Here is a 14083-nt window from a genome sequence, read left to right as displayed (position 1 = left end):
AAGGTGAGATGCCTTTGCCGAGAGGTGGTCCCCCTTTGCTGGGGAGAGTGTGGGAATCTGTGCCCCCCCGACCTACGGCCTCGGGCCTTGAGTCTGGAGAGGGCTCATGGCGGTCCCACAGGTGACGGTCGGAGGGCCTGGCACGTGCTGCCGGGCCTGATGTGGAGGAGGTTTTCTGCGATTCTCTGTGAGTCTAAAATCAGATTCTACTTTCTGGTTGTTGGTAAGTTGGAGGAGAAGATGCCAGAGAATTGATAAAAAGAAAGTCCAGACCAGTCCTGTGAGTGACAGGCACAGGGGACCCGAGTCCCACCTGCTTGTGGTGCCTGGCGGGCTCTGGATGAATTTTCACTTCCTCCCCGGACATACCTCTATATCTTAAGGAAGGGGCGAGGCATGTCGTGGCCATGACCTGTACTTGTCCTCACAGGGCCCCGTGATCTACACGGCTTTCTCCCCTTCTGCTTCTTGTAGATGAGCTGGCAGATGTAGTGGCCTGGGCAAAGCTGAGGGCACAGATGCCAGCACCGTGCCACTCCCAGGCTGGCTCCATTCCCGTCACCTGTCACCTCCTGCTGAGCCCCGAGGCGTCAGTCAAGGTAGGTGCATCGGTGCAACGTAAGCAGGGACCACATTCTCCCCCTGGACAGAATGGTGGGTGAGCAGTGGAAGCCTGGAGCCCTGCCCCAGCCCCCTGGCCAGTGCCTCCTCTTTTGTCACAGGAGGCACTGGTGACATGTTTGCTCAGCAACTGCTTGGCTCTGAGTCTGCAGACCCACCAGAGAATGCCAGCTTGTTTTTGCCTTTTGAAGTCTGTCCTTGGGATTTGGCGGAGTAGCTGGTTGTGTGCTTAGCCCATAGTGGTTGACACTGTCACCATTGTTTACCCAGAACCTTGTGTACCAGGCATGGCTCTCGGCATCAAAATACAGCAGCGCATTAAACCTCCCTCCTGGTGGGTCTGTCTGTTTTGGTACCGTAAGGGCTCAGCCAGCATCTGAACGTCAGTGAGATAACGCGGCCAGTGAGCTCGGGTCAAGTACGTTCTCCTCCAGTCACTTTTACTCCATTGTTGCTTTTACTATTCCACAGTCATTACTTTTTTAAACAATGCTTTGGTGCAGGAACAGAGCCTAATTCTCTCCTGTTACTCTTGGTGGGAGTGAGTAAAATTGTCCAGCTTGAAATGCGACCACATTTTGTAGCTCAAAAGCTGTCTACACGCATCTAGGTGAAGTTTAGGTTTGGGGCGCTGACCACGTTGGGGTCCCCCGGCAGCGCCGCTCGCCTCAGGCCCCTGCCTTCCCTGGAACAATAGGTGAGGGTGGGTCTCACCGTCCCCTCGTCCCTGTCCTCACCAAACTCACGTAAATTCTTGTAATTGCTGTCAGTTATTTTTGTTCTCATGTGTTTCTAATTTTCGCTGTTCCTCTTTTCCTTTTTCTATTTCCCTTTCTATCTTGTACCGCCCTGTGAGCATGTTGTTGCGTCTGAAAAGTGGACTGTGCACACCCTGCATTGGAAATAGCCAGATTGTCCTCCGTGCTGTCCCCATCGCTTTAAAAAGCAAAAACCTTAACAGTTGCCTTGATCCATATATTATCCTAGTCATCTTTTTATTTTCTAGATTTTTGGAATTTTTGCTTTGTTAGCACATCACCCACTGGTGTTTGATACCTGTTAAAATCCTTGCTTTGAGGAACCAGTTTGGTCCTCCTTATGTTTGGTGACAAATGCGCCCTTATTAAATTTGTTTGATTGTTTTGAAGAAGTGAGATGCGAATTGATTTAGGCGGCTGCTGAGGGATTTTTTTCATGGAGTATTTAAACTTGGAAAGTCAAAATCTGCAGCATCTTCCTTGATTCTGGCTTTTACACAAACGTGCTTGGCACGCGGTTCCGGGCTGTCGCTGTGTGACGTGCGTGACGGAGCTTCCTGGCCGGTGGTCACTGGTGAGAAAGTGGCAGGCTCGGGGGTGAGCAGCTGCAGGGGATGCTGTTGGAGGAAGCAGTCACCGGTTTTTTGTTTTTTGTTTTTGTTTTTGCATTCACCTTCCCCGTGCCATTTACTTTACTTTGCCTTCATAGAGAGGCAGGAGCGGGTCTAAACTCCATGCCACTCTTATTTTCCCTTTACGAGGCTGGTTTTTCTGAGTATCAGAACAACATGGCCTTCTCCTAAGTAGCTGGCTCACTTGGATCTGGTGGACACAGGGACCGCTAAAGGGGACCGTAGCTTCCTCTCTGCTCCAGCCAGTGGGCATTCAGAGCCGGGTCTGTGGTTTGCCTCAGCAGCCATGCAGGCCTCCCTGCACCAGCCTTTACTATTAACCCATGTTGGCAGTAAATAGCTGACTCCGTGTCTGTTGCAGCTGACGTCCACCACTGACGGCCGTGTCGTTAGTTTGCGGTAGTGAGTCTCCAACACCCCAGTCAGCCGTGAAGTGACCTTGCATTCTCACCCACACCCTGGTTCATCTCACCCGGGGGAAGGGTTTGGCCACCACCGTCATGCTGGCCATGAGACCTTGTTTCTCCTTTCATGCCCTGGTCCAATTGTGGACACTTCATCCTTCACTGACTTGGTCTCGCTTGAGACAGGCCAGACTTTCTGAAAGAGTCCATCACATTCTGGGGGGGAACAGAACAGAAGTAAGAGTCGCAAGTAGGAGTCTAGGCTATCTGGGTTGGCAAATGCAGGCTGGGATCTGTGAAGGCTGGGCTGTGCCCTGGACACAGGCCTTTCCCGTGGCTCCCGATAGCCCAGGGGTCGGAGTGAGAACAGCCTTGCCTGGGTTCCCCCATCCTCATCTGCTCACTGGCAGGTGTGTCTGCTAACTAGGAACTGCCCCAAACCTCGGGCCCTTCAAAGTTCAGACCACAGGAGAACCTTGAGTCCCTTCTCCTGGGCCTCCTTTGTGAGAATCCAGTGCCTTCTGAGGTGACCAGCGGCAGGAGATGCCTCCCCCTCCAGGGAGCTCTCTTCGGAGGACTGTGACGCACTGCACCTTGCTGTGAGCTTGTGGGGTTCCATCCGTGGTCCTTGCAGAACCAGACTTGAGACTGGCTTAGCGATAGAAATGACAGGACTGATTCCAGGGCAGGGCCGGGGGGAGGAACAGGGGAAATTGAATGTGACCTCAAACACCTAGGTGGGTTCTGGGTCTGTTACTAAAATCGGGAGCCTGGGAGGTACCTGCCAGGAATCGAACTCTAGAGTAAATGGTGGACATGAGGCATTTTTAAGATTCCATTTGTCATCCAAGTTAGGACTTCAAAGAGGCACTCGGGTCTATGGCCCTGGGGCTCAGGTGAAGGAGCCGGACCACAGATACACGTTGGGAGTCGTCATTCTTAGCTGGTGTTCACAGCCGTGCAGGTGGATGAGCTCATCTCGAGAGGTGCAGACTGAGGCTGAGGCGGGGCAGGGCTGTGCCTGGGTTGGAGGAAAGCCCAGACCATGCAGCTTTGGTGTGTCAGTCAGTGGCGTTTGGGATTTTCAGAGCAATGGCATTTATCCTTAAGGGTCTTGGGGGTGGGCAGGGCCACCCAGGAAGAAATCTGAAGGGAGGGTTGTGGCCACGCGTGCGCGTCTTGGGATGATGCAGAGGCTGCATGGTCCGGGAGGGGAACCTCCTCGGAAGCTGGAGTCGGAGTGGGGAGTGGGGAGAAGGTAGTCACACTCACCTGTGAGGGAGGGACAGAGGCCTAGGGAGTCTCCACCCTAGCGGACTCTCTTTCCCACGAACAAAAGGCCAGCAGACAGAAGATTTGAGGTGAGAAGGGACGGGCGCTGGGAGAGGAGCCAAAGTGGAGAATGGTGGTTGGACAGTTCTGGAATAGTCTCCCTGCAAAATAGAGTTAAAAAAACCCAGACTCTTAAGAACATTGATAGTGACGTTGGAGGAGATAGTTCTTTTTCTGGCCTCCTAAGGTAAGGCATGTATCCGGGGATACACAGAAGAATCGGGCAGTCTGGTCCGGGGGCTTGACCCTTACCAGGGGGAACAATGCAAGTTTAAAGGGGGAGAAGGGCAGCGGAGGGAAACTAGCCAGGCCTCGTGTCAGGTACCAGTCGGCCGCACTACTTGCGTGTTGCATTCACATCCATGTCTCCCAGGTGGGCGGTGGCAGCCCCCTTTTGCAGATTGGGAAGCCTTCTCAGAGGGGTTAAGGAATTGGTCCGTTTAGCGGCTAGTCAATGCTGTAGCAGGATTCAAGCAGGGCCTTGTCAGACTTCAAGGGCATGTTCTATCTACTAATTCCGGTACCTCCCTGTTGTACCTGGATTGGTGAATTGGGTCAGTTTTGGAGCCTTTCACAAAAAGTACGATTTAAGTGCCTCAGGACTGTTTCACAAAGCTCAGTGTTCTTTAATGGTTCAGAAGCACCGCAGTGATTTTCGCCCCACAGAGGTAAGGTCTTACTCCTTTGACGCTGACGTGGTTGCAAATGACGTACAGGTGCAAAACCAGACTTAGCAGCTTCTGAAGGGAAACTCTCCAGTTCTCCCTTGATAGGCTTTCTTCCACGGGATGTAACCTGCTGCAGCGTAGATCTGAGCTTTCCGTATGGAGTGAGGGTTTGATATCCAAAGTTAGCAAAGAAGGGTCAGATGGAGAAAATCGACGTTAACAATTTATTTTGGGGTTTCATTAGACAAGATGCACTATCGCTTAATGGCCCATATAACGTATGTAATTGAGTACAGAACATTGCATTCCTTACTTTCTAATGAGAGCTGTCTTGCAACGTAAGGTTGTCTGCTTTGGAACTTCAGCTCAGCCACTAGGGCGCCTGTCAGTGTGTTGGTGTGATTGTATTTACACAGTGCATGTAATCTGGGCTTCCTCAGCCCCAAACACTCCAGTGCAGAATCATAGGCTGTAGCCATCACTTAGTTATACAAATACTTCTACAACTATATGATACAAAAAAAAAAAAAAGAGAGAGAGAGAGAGAGATTGCCTTTATCAAAGTTCCTTTGATTTTAACTGCAAACTGTTGTTGAGCAGCTCTGGTTTCCTTTGGATATGAATATGTACATTTCTTTGCATGTAACTTGGATTTTAGACTAGAACACCAACCTCTTGCTTTCCATGAGCCACAAAAATCATAGCCAAATGACATACGTATTAAACATTTTATTCTTTTCTTCTGAGACAGAATCCTTGAATCTGGGACTTGGGCTGTGATTTTGCTTTTTGCTCTTCCCACCCCTCTTGTCGTCTCACTCCTTTTTCCCACGTGGCCTCCAAGAGGTCATGGTCTCCGAGGAGCAGGTGGACAAACACCAGTTGGTCGCCAAGCAGTCCTGCTGTAGAGGGAGCCCAGCCAAGAGCTAAAGGACATCATCAGAGAGGGCTTCCTTGAAGAAATGGGCTCTACATTCAGTTATGAGGACAGAGTAAGAGTCAGCCAGGAGAAGGAATCAAGAGGGTGACTCAGGTGGCAGGAGCAGCCCGGGTAGAGGCCTGGAGGCTTGTGGGGTGGGGACTCGGGGAGAGTGCACTGTGTGGTCCAGGGTGGAGGGTGCCCCTGCTTGGGAGGACCCTGGAGTGGGCCTAGGGATGGAGGGCTTTGGAGGAGCTTGGTTTTTTACTAGAACTGACACAGAAGAGGCAGTGAAGGGTGTCAGCAGAAAGTGACCCTCAGGAGAGGTACTCCTGGTTTTGCTTCTGATGTTCTACAGAAAGAAGGGGTCGGGGTGGGCGAGAGCAGCTCTGCCCGTCCCTTTGAGACCCACCCCTTCATTCATTTATTCATAACACATGCAATTCTGAGTGTCCAGGGGAGAGAGGGTGGACTCACAGTAGTAAGCAAAATGTATTGCTTCTTGAGAGCTTAGCAGTGTCAGAAGTTGTCTTAGCGTAGAATGTTCTAGGAACACAGCAGGGGCACCTAACCCAAAGTGCAGAGGTTCGAGGGAAGGAAGGCTTCCTTGACAAACCGTCAAAATGAGCCTGGAGGCAAGTGGGAAGTAGCAGCAGGTCAGGGGGCACCTGAGGTCATTGGGGACCTGGGTACTGAGGTGAGGCTGGGCGAGCAGGGTCGGGGGTGGGGCTAGAACTCTACCAGGGAGCCTCTGAAGGGTTTGAAGTGGGGGTGACTGTAATCAAATTTGTGCTTTGGGAAGGCTGTCCTGGCTGTGTGTGTGTGTGTGTGTGTGTGTGTGTGTGTGTGTGAAGCGGGGAAGAGGGGGAGAGTGCCACCAACTGGGAGGGTCATTAGAAGACCATTGACAGGCTGGGGGGCCACCAGTGGGAGAGGGGCGTCGGGGCTGCTTGGGGACGGCAGGGGCAGTGTGGATGCCGGATTTCCTCATGGGGAGGGCTTATTAACGGGGACCCCCTAGCGGCACCTTGTGGCTGGAAGAAAACGGATGCAGCCAGGTGGACTTTTCTCTTCTTCCCTGCCTTGTGTGATGATCTTAGCTCAGCCAACATTTGGAACAGAAGAGCTAAGTTTCAGGGTAGTCCAGGACTTTGTTGAGCTCGTTCGAGTGAGATCTGATAGGATTTAGGCTTGTGTTGAGATCTGCATGTTCACTTAGCTAGAAACGTCCCGTCTTTTGGATTTCCATAGGGGTATTTATTCTTGATAAAGATTGCTTTCTTGGTGAGAGGAAATTTAATACAGCTGCTGTCTTTCTCAAAAAAAAATCTTATCTTTTAAGAAATTTAATATTCAAAAGAATAGCAAAATTTAAAAATGATAAAGTAAGGCTTTGGTGTAGTTTCTTTGGTTTCTGAGTTAATGTAGAGTTAGAGCCTTTGCATTACTTAAATAGCACATCCTTGTCAGTATTTAAAGAGCTGTTAGTGAGCGCCCCAGGCCCCACTTCTCAAAGCATCATTAAATCTTGCTCTGAAATAGTGAAGTCATAAAGTTCTTGTTGGCAGAAGCCAAACAGTTGGTTTATAATTTGCAGCATAGCACCCTTTATAAAATAATAATAGGTTCAAAATTAAGAAAGTGGAAGATAATTGATTTTTTTAAAGCTGAAACATAAACTCTCTTGTGTTAATGTTGCAACTGGAAATTTCGAAAAGAAAAATCCTACTGTAATATCATCTACGTGGAATACATATATGTCTATCACGTTTGCAATGTAACTGCGCAGTGGTTTTTGAAGACAGGACCATTCCAGCTGAGATACTGGCAGTGATGCTTGCTGGTTTTCAATGGAAGACCCTAAATTTGCCTTCTTAGCTTTATTCTTTTCTTTTCTGTTCTCTCTCTCTATCTTTTTTTTTTTTTTTTTTTTTTGTAGTGAGAGGGCTCAGTAGTGCTTTGCCAGCATGATTTTGGGGCAATTTGGGGGCAGATATCGTGCACAAGCAGTGAGATATTTCCATGCATTTTACTTTCCGGACATCACCATGGAACATGTGGGGGTTTGTGCCTGCAGGCCGGGATGCTGCAGGACTCCCTGGTCCATCACCGTTATGTCTTGGAGCTGCTCCAGTCAGTGAATGACTTTCTGTGGCTTGGAGGTAAGGTGATCTGATGCAGATGATCAGATGTGTAACTAAGTACTGTTACTTGAAATAGAAAACCTATCAAAAATGGCTCTAAAATACAGGATGAAGGAGGAGAATTGGCTGAGCTGCTTGCATGGGGAATATTCTCAGGTGACTCCCTCATTGTGTCTCCTGTCACTCCCCACCCCCCCAGCCCTGCACGGCAGTCATGCTGAAGCAAGCATGCACTTTCTCAGAAACGCGCTGAATTTCCTTGTGCCTCTGTTTGTTGGCTTTTTTTTTTTTGAAAGCACATCTTGCCCTTTGCTTAAATGCCATCCCTGCCTAGTCACCTCTTACACTCATTCTTCTGGACCTCGTCCATACATAGCTGCTGAATGGATGAACAGAATGTAGTATCTCCATGTAGTGGAACATTATTCAGACGTAAGAGTGAATAAAAAAGAAAAAATAAATAAAGGGGAATATGAAAAAGGCCACCTGCTCTGGGAAGTCCACCCTGACTGCTCAACCCGCCCTTTTCCCTTTGAAACCCAATCACTTATGCTCCTCTCTACTCTTTTTGATAGTACTTACCACCTTCTAATAAACTTTAACACTTTCAAAAAAAAAAAAAGAGAGATGCTGATACCACTTCAACATGGACGAGCCTTGATAACAGCACGTTAAGTGAAAGGAAGCAGACACAAACGGCCACATATTGTTGACTTCAGTGATCTGAAATGCTCAGAATAGGCACATGCAGAGGCAGAGAGCAGGTGATGGTTGCAAGGGGCTGGGTGGAGGGGGGTTGGGGAGTGACTGCTAGTGACAGGGGTGTTCTTCTGGGGTGATGAAGTGTTCTGGAAATAGATGGTGGTGAGGGCTGCACAACCGTGAGTGTGCAGAAGACTGCTGAGCGCTGTCTCTGGGAGTGCCTGTGGTTGGGGGCGGCTTTATTTTGTTCTCATCCGTGAAGAGTCATCTTGTGCTGAGGCCATTCTACTCCTGTGAGTGGTGAGGCTCAGAGACTTTGCAGAGTCATGTGTTATTTTCCCCCTTGCTGAGTGTAAGCAAAAAATTTTTAAGCCTGAGAAAGTGCTCCATCTGCAGAAATGTCTTTCAGTTTTGCATGGTGTAAAAATCTTGAGAGATTTTTAATCGTTGAGGACAGCCTGTGGGGGGAAACAGCCCGTGAAGCCTGGGTGACACTGGGAAGAGCCGCGCTTCCATCCCTGACAGGGGTGGGGATTTCACCCCCGTTCAGGCAGTGAAGGGCCCAGACCCGTGAGCGGAGTTGACAATCGTGAATATTTACGTGTATCCGCTGCTTCATCTTGGATATTAATTTCAAGCTGAGTCAGTTTGTGGCGGCAGCCTCATCCTACATCAGGAATCTATAGTATCTGCTCTTTGAGGTGAAGACCTGACAGACTTGATTATTTAACAGTCTCCCTTGAATTGATATCTCAGATTCCTTTGTCAATAGTAAAACAGCAGAAATATAGACGTCCTTTAATGCCGATGTGACCTGGAGCAGGTTTAGTCTCTGTGCCTCAGTGGCCTTATCTGCGGGTGGGGAAGATGATAACAGTGCTTCCCTCAGAGGGGCTGGTGAGGGGAGAGTGAGGAGCACAAAGGGAGGACTTACACGAGATGCTCATGAATGACAAAATTTAGTGCTCTCAGCCTGGTGAGGCCTCAGGGGCAGAGATGGCCGAACAGAGCAGTCCTAGCCGGAGCTCGATCCGTGTTGGCAGCTGTTATGATCAGTATCACCACTGTGGGTTATCAGGCAGTTTTAAGACTTGGTAATATGAATTCATGAATAATGTTAAAAGATTAGACAACTCAGATCCGGTTTACATAGTTCTCAAGATTTCCTATGAGAAATGGATATTTTTCCCCCATCTTTAATCTGAGTTGAGTCTCTAAAAAAATTCTGTATTCCTCCATCTTTTTGATTTAATTCTCCATTTCTTGAAAAAAAAGTCTTTAAATGGAGTTACTGGTGTCTGAACTGAGGGTCTCATGCATGCTGAGCACATACTCTCTCAAGTGAGGTATAATCTCCCCCGTGATTTTTTTTAAACTTTTCTTTCTTAGTATTCAGAGGTTAGAGGCCTCTAATTCTTTTTCTGGAGACATGTCCATGAACCTGTAAATCTATAATTAGTGGACAAAATTTGGTTTATTAAAAAATTCTATAAAACATTCTGCAATCCATTCAAAAGGAAATGCTCATTGACATAAAATGTTTCTCCTTTATGGTGATTTCTAATTTTTTGTCTGCCTTAACTTATTAAAAGTAATCCTCATCATCATAATGACCAAGCTTGCTCTGAGTGGACACCTCCCTAAGGCTAAAATGCTTTCCTCATGTTTTACCTCATAGCAGGTGTTTAAGGGTAGGTATCAGTGTCTCCTTTTTTGCAGCTGAGGGATTGAGAGATGGGGCAGCTTGTCCAAAATCTCACACAGCTGGCGCTGGCAGACTCAGGGCTGGAACCCAGGCTGCACAGGATGCTTTCTCAATGGCTCCTCTGATCAGCCCCGTGTTGAGTGGTTTCCCGAACTCCTGTGAGTCCATAAATGAACGATTTTAGCGGTCTCAGTTTGATGAAGCCTTCAAAGGAGACACACCAGTGAGAATGTGAGACAGAGTGGCATAAATTGAAATTGTACATTTTCACAAATGTTGCATTCTCAGGCAATGACTTAAAAAGTTTATATTTTTTTATTTTAGTGCTCTGTAAACACTAAAAACAAAACATTAAAAATGATTATAGTGCAAAATAGGAGTGGGCTTTGAAAGTCCAACCATTGCTAATGATGTTGCTTGTTTTTCTCTAGTGGTGCTTATTGACAGAAAAATTTACAAAGACTGAATTGGTTCTATGTAGTCTTAGTATGGAGGAAAGTTTTGTCAGTGAATATTGTAAGTAAAATCTTTACTCTTTTCTTTCCTGATGATGAATATGTAAGTTGTTTTCATGGCTTAAGTACATTTCCTCATTTGTGAAATTTGAGTGATGCCGTTTACCTTGTTTGACTGTGAGATGTAGACGCCTTGTATACGAAGCACCCAAGAGCTGCTTAGTAAAAATATGCTGTCACAAGGACAGATAGTTTAGAAGGATCAACTCTGAATACTAAAGAGGGTGGCTTGTTTCTGATGCATATTCAATATGCATATATATGAATATATGAATATGGCTTAAAGTAACAAGGATTCAGGGTTTTGTGTGTGTGTGCAGTATGAAGGTTTAATGAAATCTGTATCATTCTAGTGAGACAGGGACTAGTTAAATCACCTTAAGCAGACGGCCTTGAAGATTATTTACACAGAATGTGTGTTGTTACAACTCAGAATTCATGTTGCCGTGTAACCATCCACTCAGACATTTAAATTCGTAGAAATCTGACCAGAACTATTAAGTTTAGAAAAATCCACATTGATCATTTTAAGGGAATAAGCTTCTTTCTTTTGTGATTAAAGAAATTTTGATTTATTTTTCTGCATGCTTAATAGGTTTTAAAATATCAAAACATTGATTTGACATGTCACTTTTTTTAATAGAATAAAGCTCATGCTGTTTTAATGTGCAAATAAATGTTTTTGTATTTCAATACACTTGTATGATTTCCTGGCTCTTTGAGAAGTATTTTGCAAGATACTTAGATTACCTACTGTTGGAAAAATACAGACGTGACTTTTATGAATAGAGGTCTAGTACAGATCTGTTGGTTTTTGCTACAGTGCATGACATGAGGCCTAGGAGAGAGAGCTTTGCTGCTGATTGCCGGAAGGACAGATCCCAGATCTCAGTCTCCCCTCCTGTAAAATGAAGTGGCTGGACTGGATTCTTTCCTCTTCTAAGATGAGTTTCCATGAGCCTGTGTCTTTTGTTTATATTCAAGAGTATTAGCAATGTCAGATTAAATACTGAATACCCCTCCCTTCCCCGAAGCAAACTGCAGTATGTGCTACATAAGCTTTTAGTTATCTGATTCTTGTTTCTGATTCAACAGGCAATTTTTGTGTTGCATCTTTCCCGGCAACCTGGAAGGTCTTTTTAGCCATAGGAGGCGCTGTTGCACCTTCATACAGTCTTAATTTTCCTGTTTGTAAAAGAAGGCTTAACAAATATTTTTTTGCTTTGATTCCTTTGCTTAGTGCTTCAGAATAGCACAATGTCCATTATGTCTGTCTACCTGGAAAAATTATTCTGCTTATATCTTTGTTTTATTCTGTCATCTCGCTGTGAACATTTCAGACTTGCTGTGCAAACAATGGCAAAATCGGTCTTTTATTCCAGTGTTAGCAACCAGTGAGCCGGGATTTTATAAAGCAGCTAGAAGCGGCCTCTTGAGCACCTTAAAGCTGAAAAGTGTACTGAGTTCCCTGAGTATTGACCCAGCCGCTGTGTGTCATTTGGTGGGAGGTGATTTTGTACATAGAAGAAGGGGTGTAGTGATTTGACTTGGGTTTGCGTGCACGCGCTGCCACTGAGCCACGTGAGCCTGAGTCAGTTTGTTCTGAGTTTCTCCCTCGTCTGTGAGATGGGGATGCTCGTATATGCTTTGCAGAATTGTGAGAATTAGAAATTATGTAAATTGTTTAGCACAGTGGGAATGTCAAAGGGCTCATAAAGTTTAGCTCCTGTTTTGTATGAAGCCATCATTTTACAGTCTTTGGCAATTACTAAGAAACAGGAAAATAAGAAAAGCTGGTTTTATGATGAAAGATATTTGAGGAGGTTCCATAGTTCCTATACCCATAATTTAGCATCAGCAAAGTCAGGACCGTTACACAGTCGCCCTGAACCAATGTTAAGCCACAGAATTTTTTGGTACTTCATATATATTGGGGCTTAAGTGGACCCAATACTTATACACATGTTTTCTCCAGCAGCCAACTGAGAGATGACACAGAAGAACAGACAGGCGATAAATGTCTCCTTTATTACTGATGAAGCCACGTTCTCCATGAAATTCAGGGCTGTGGGAAAATGCGTGTCATGATACTGTGTCCCAGAATTAGAGACTCACGCAGTCCCAGTTAGCTCTGGGCCACAGCGAGCCTTCCCTTAAGATGATCTGCCCCATCCTGCACAGGGCTGCCCTGCCATGGAGCTGAGCATCCCGGGTGCTTCCCAAGGGTGGCCAACACTGGAGGGAAAGGAAAGGTTTCATATGCCCTGCTTGTCTCTCCGGACTCACACCTCAATCTGTTATTGTGAAGAGTGCTAGCCGTTGGCCAGGGGTCAGGGGTGTGAAGGGGGAAGCACTCTCCATGGACCAGAGGAGTGTGGAGGAGGCATCCCTTCTCTCAGTTTAAACAGGTGGTGGGATGCAAGAGAAGGGTGCTCCCCAAGAGTTTATAAGAGGGGAAATAAGGATTTCCTTTGGGACTCAGACTAGCCATGAAACACAGAAGATGATTAGTAGGGAGACTTGTAAATCACTTTCTTATTAAATTCACATTTGTTGAGCACCAAAAATGTGCTACATTCTTTTCTGAGCGTTTTACAGAAATGAATCCTTCAATCTTCACAACAAGTGAGTAAGGGAGATTTGATTGTTATCCCAGGTTTACAATGTGGAAATTGAGGCACGGAGAGAGTAAGTAAGTTGGCCAAGGTCACAGAGCTAGTAAGTGGCAGAGCTGGTATTTAAACCCTGGCTGTCTGGTTTCCAGGCTCCCAGGGATGGGCTTTGGGTGTTTAGAGGTATCTGCATCCCTGGATCTCTGTACCTCTGTGCATCACTTAGCCCAGAAAGGACAGGGAAAGGAGAGTTACACAGGTGCTCACAGTCGTGTCTCAGCCACTGTCCACGGACAGTGCACCGTGATTGGCGTTAAATGTCTTCTGGGCAGCAGATCTGTTCGTATAACAGAAATTTAGTCCATTGAGTTAATCTAGAAACCCTTCCTGCTCTGCTTCTGTCCATGGTTGCCATGTGACTGCCTGCCCGTGATTGGGCCGTTGAGGAGAATCTGTACTCATAGTTGAACTCTGATATTTCAGTCTGGTTCGTAGTTTCACATCTCCTGTTACATTAATAAATTCAATTTCTGGTTTTCTTGCATCAGTCTCTCATGAGTTTGGTTAATGTGACATCAGTCCATGGGAGCCCAGGGTTGCTGACGGTATATTTTCTGAGCACGTTGTGGCACTTCTACCCGTGCGGACCTGGGTGGAAGATTTCCGCCTTCCGCACTGATTTCCCCGAACAGCAGGGTCCTCTCCCACCCCCGGATGTGAGGCTGGGAGCTCTCAGAGTAGGCCAGTCAGAGGCCAAGTCCACCAATCAGAAAATGATGAAGTCCTTGGAAGTGGGTTTAATAGAAAAAAAGGGCTTCCAGGTAGTCCGATGGGCTGTTCGAGTCCATTTGGTGAAAAGCTATCCACTGTTTCTGGTTGAGCTGCTTCTTTGCTGTTGAAAAGTCTGGATTACATGGAGGGATTTTAAAAAGCAGAAAGGTGTGATTTCATGTGGTACATCCACACCGGTGAGAAGTGATGGATGACCGCCTGTGTGAGGCATAGACAGAGTCTTACAAACTTCATAAAACAGCTTTAAAAGCTCTGCCATCTGAGTGCACTTCATATGGG

General features: G+C 46.7%; 2 long non-coding RNA genes across 2 annotated transcripts in view; one reads left to right on the top strand and one right to left on the bottom strand.

Annotated features, from left to right (window-relative positions):
• Window positions 1-625: 625 nt before the first annotated feature.
• Window positions 626-14083, top strand: part of LOC116662462 — a 29764-nt gene continuing 16306 nt past the window's right edge. The window contains exons 1-2 of the long non-coding RNA XR_004318428.1: window positions 626-1039; window positions 7274-7496. This is a non-coding gene — a long non-coding RNA (uncharacterized LOC116662462). The remainder of the gene's footprint in view (window positions 1040-7273; window positions 7497-14083) is intronic.
• On the bottom strand, window positions 1778-12647 carry LOC116662463. Its single transcript, XR_004318429.1, has 3 exons — window positions 12637-12647; window positions 8676-8689; window positions 1778-1996 (listed from the first exon to the last, which is right to left on the bottom strand). It is a non-coding gene; the product is annotated as an uncharacterized LOC116662463 (long non-coding RNA).

Source organism: Camelus ferus, unplaced genomic scaffold, assembly GCF_009834535.1.
Source record: "Camelus ferus isolate YT-003-E unplaced genomic scaffold, BCGSAC_Cfer_1.0 contig1013, whole genome shotgun sequence".
Taxonomy (NCBI): domain Eukaryota; kingdom Metazoa; phylum Chordata; class Mammalia; order Artiodactyla; family Camelidae; genus Camelus; species Camelus ferus.
This window is presented reverse-complemented; position numbering and strand designations above follow the sequence as displayed.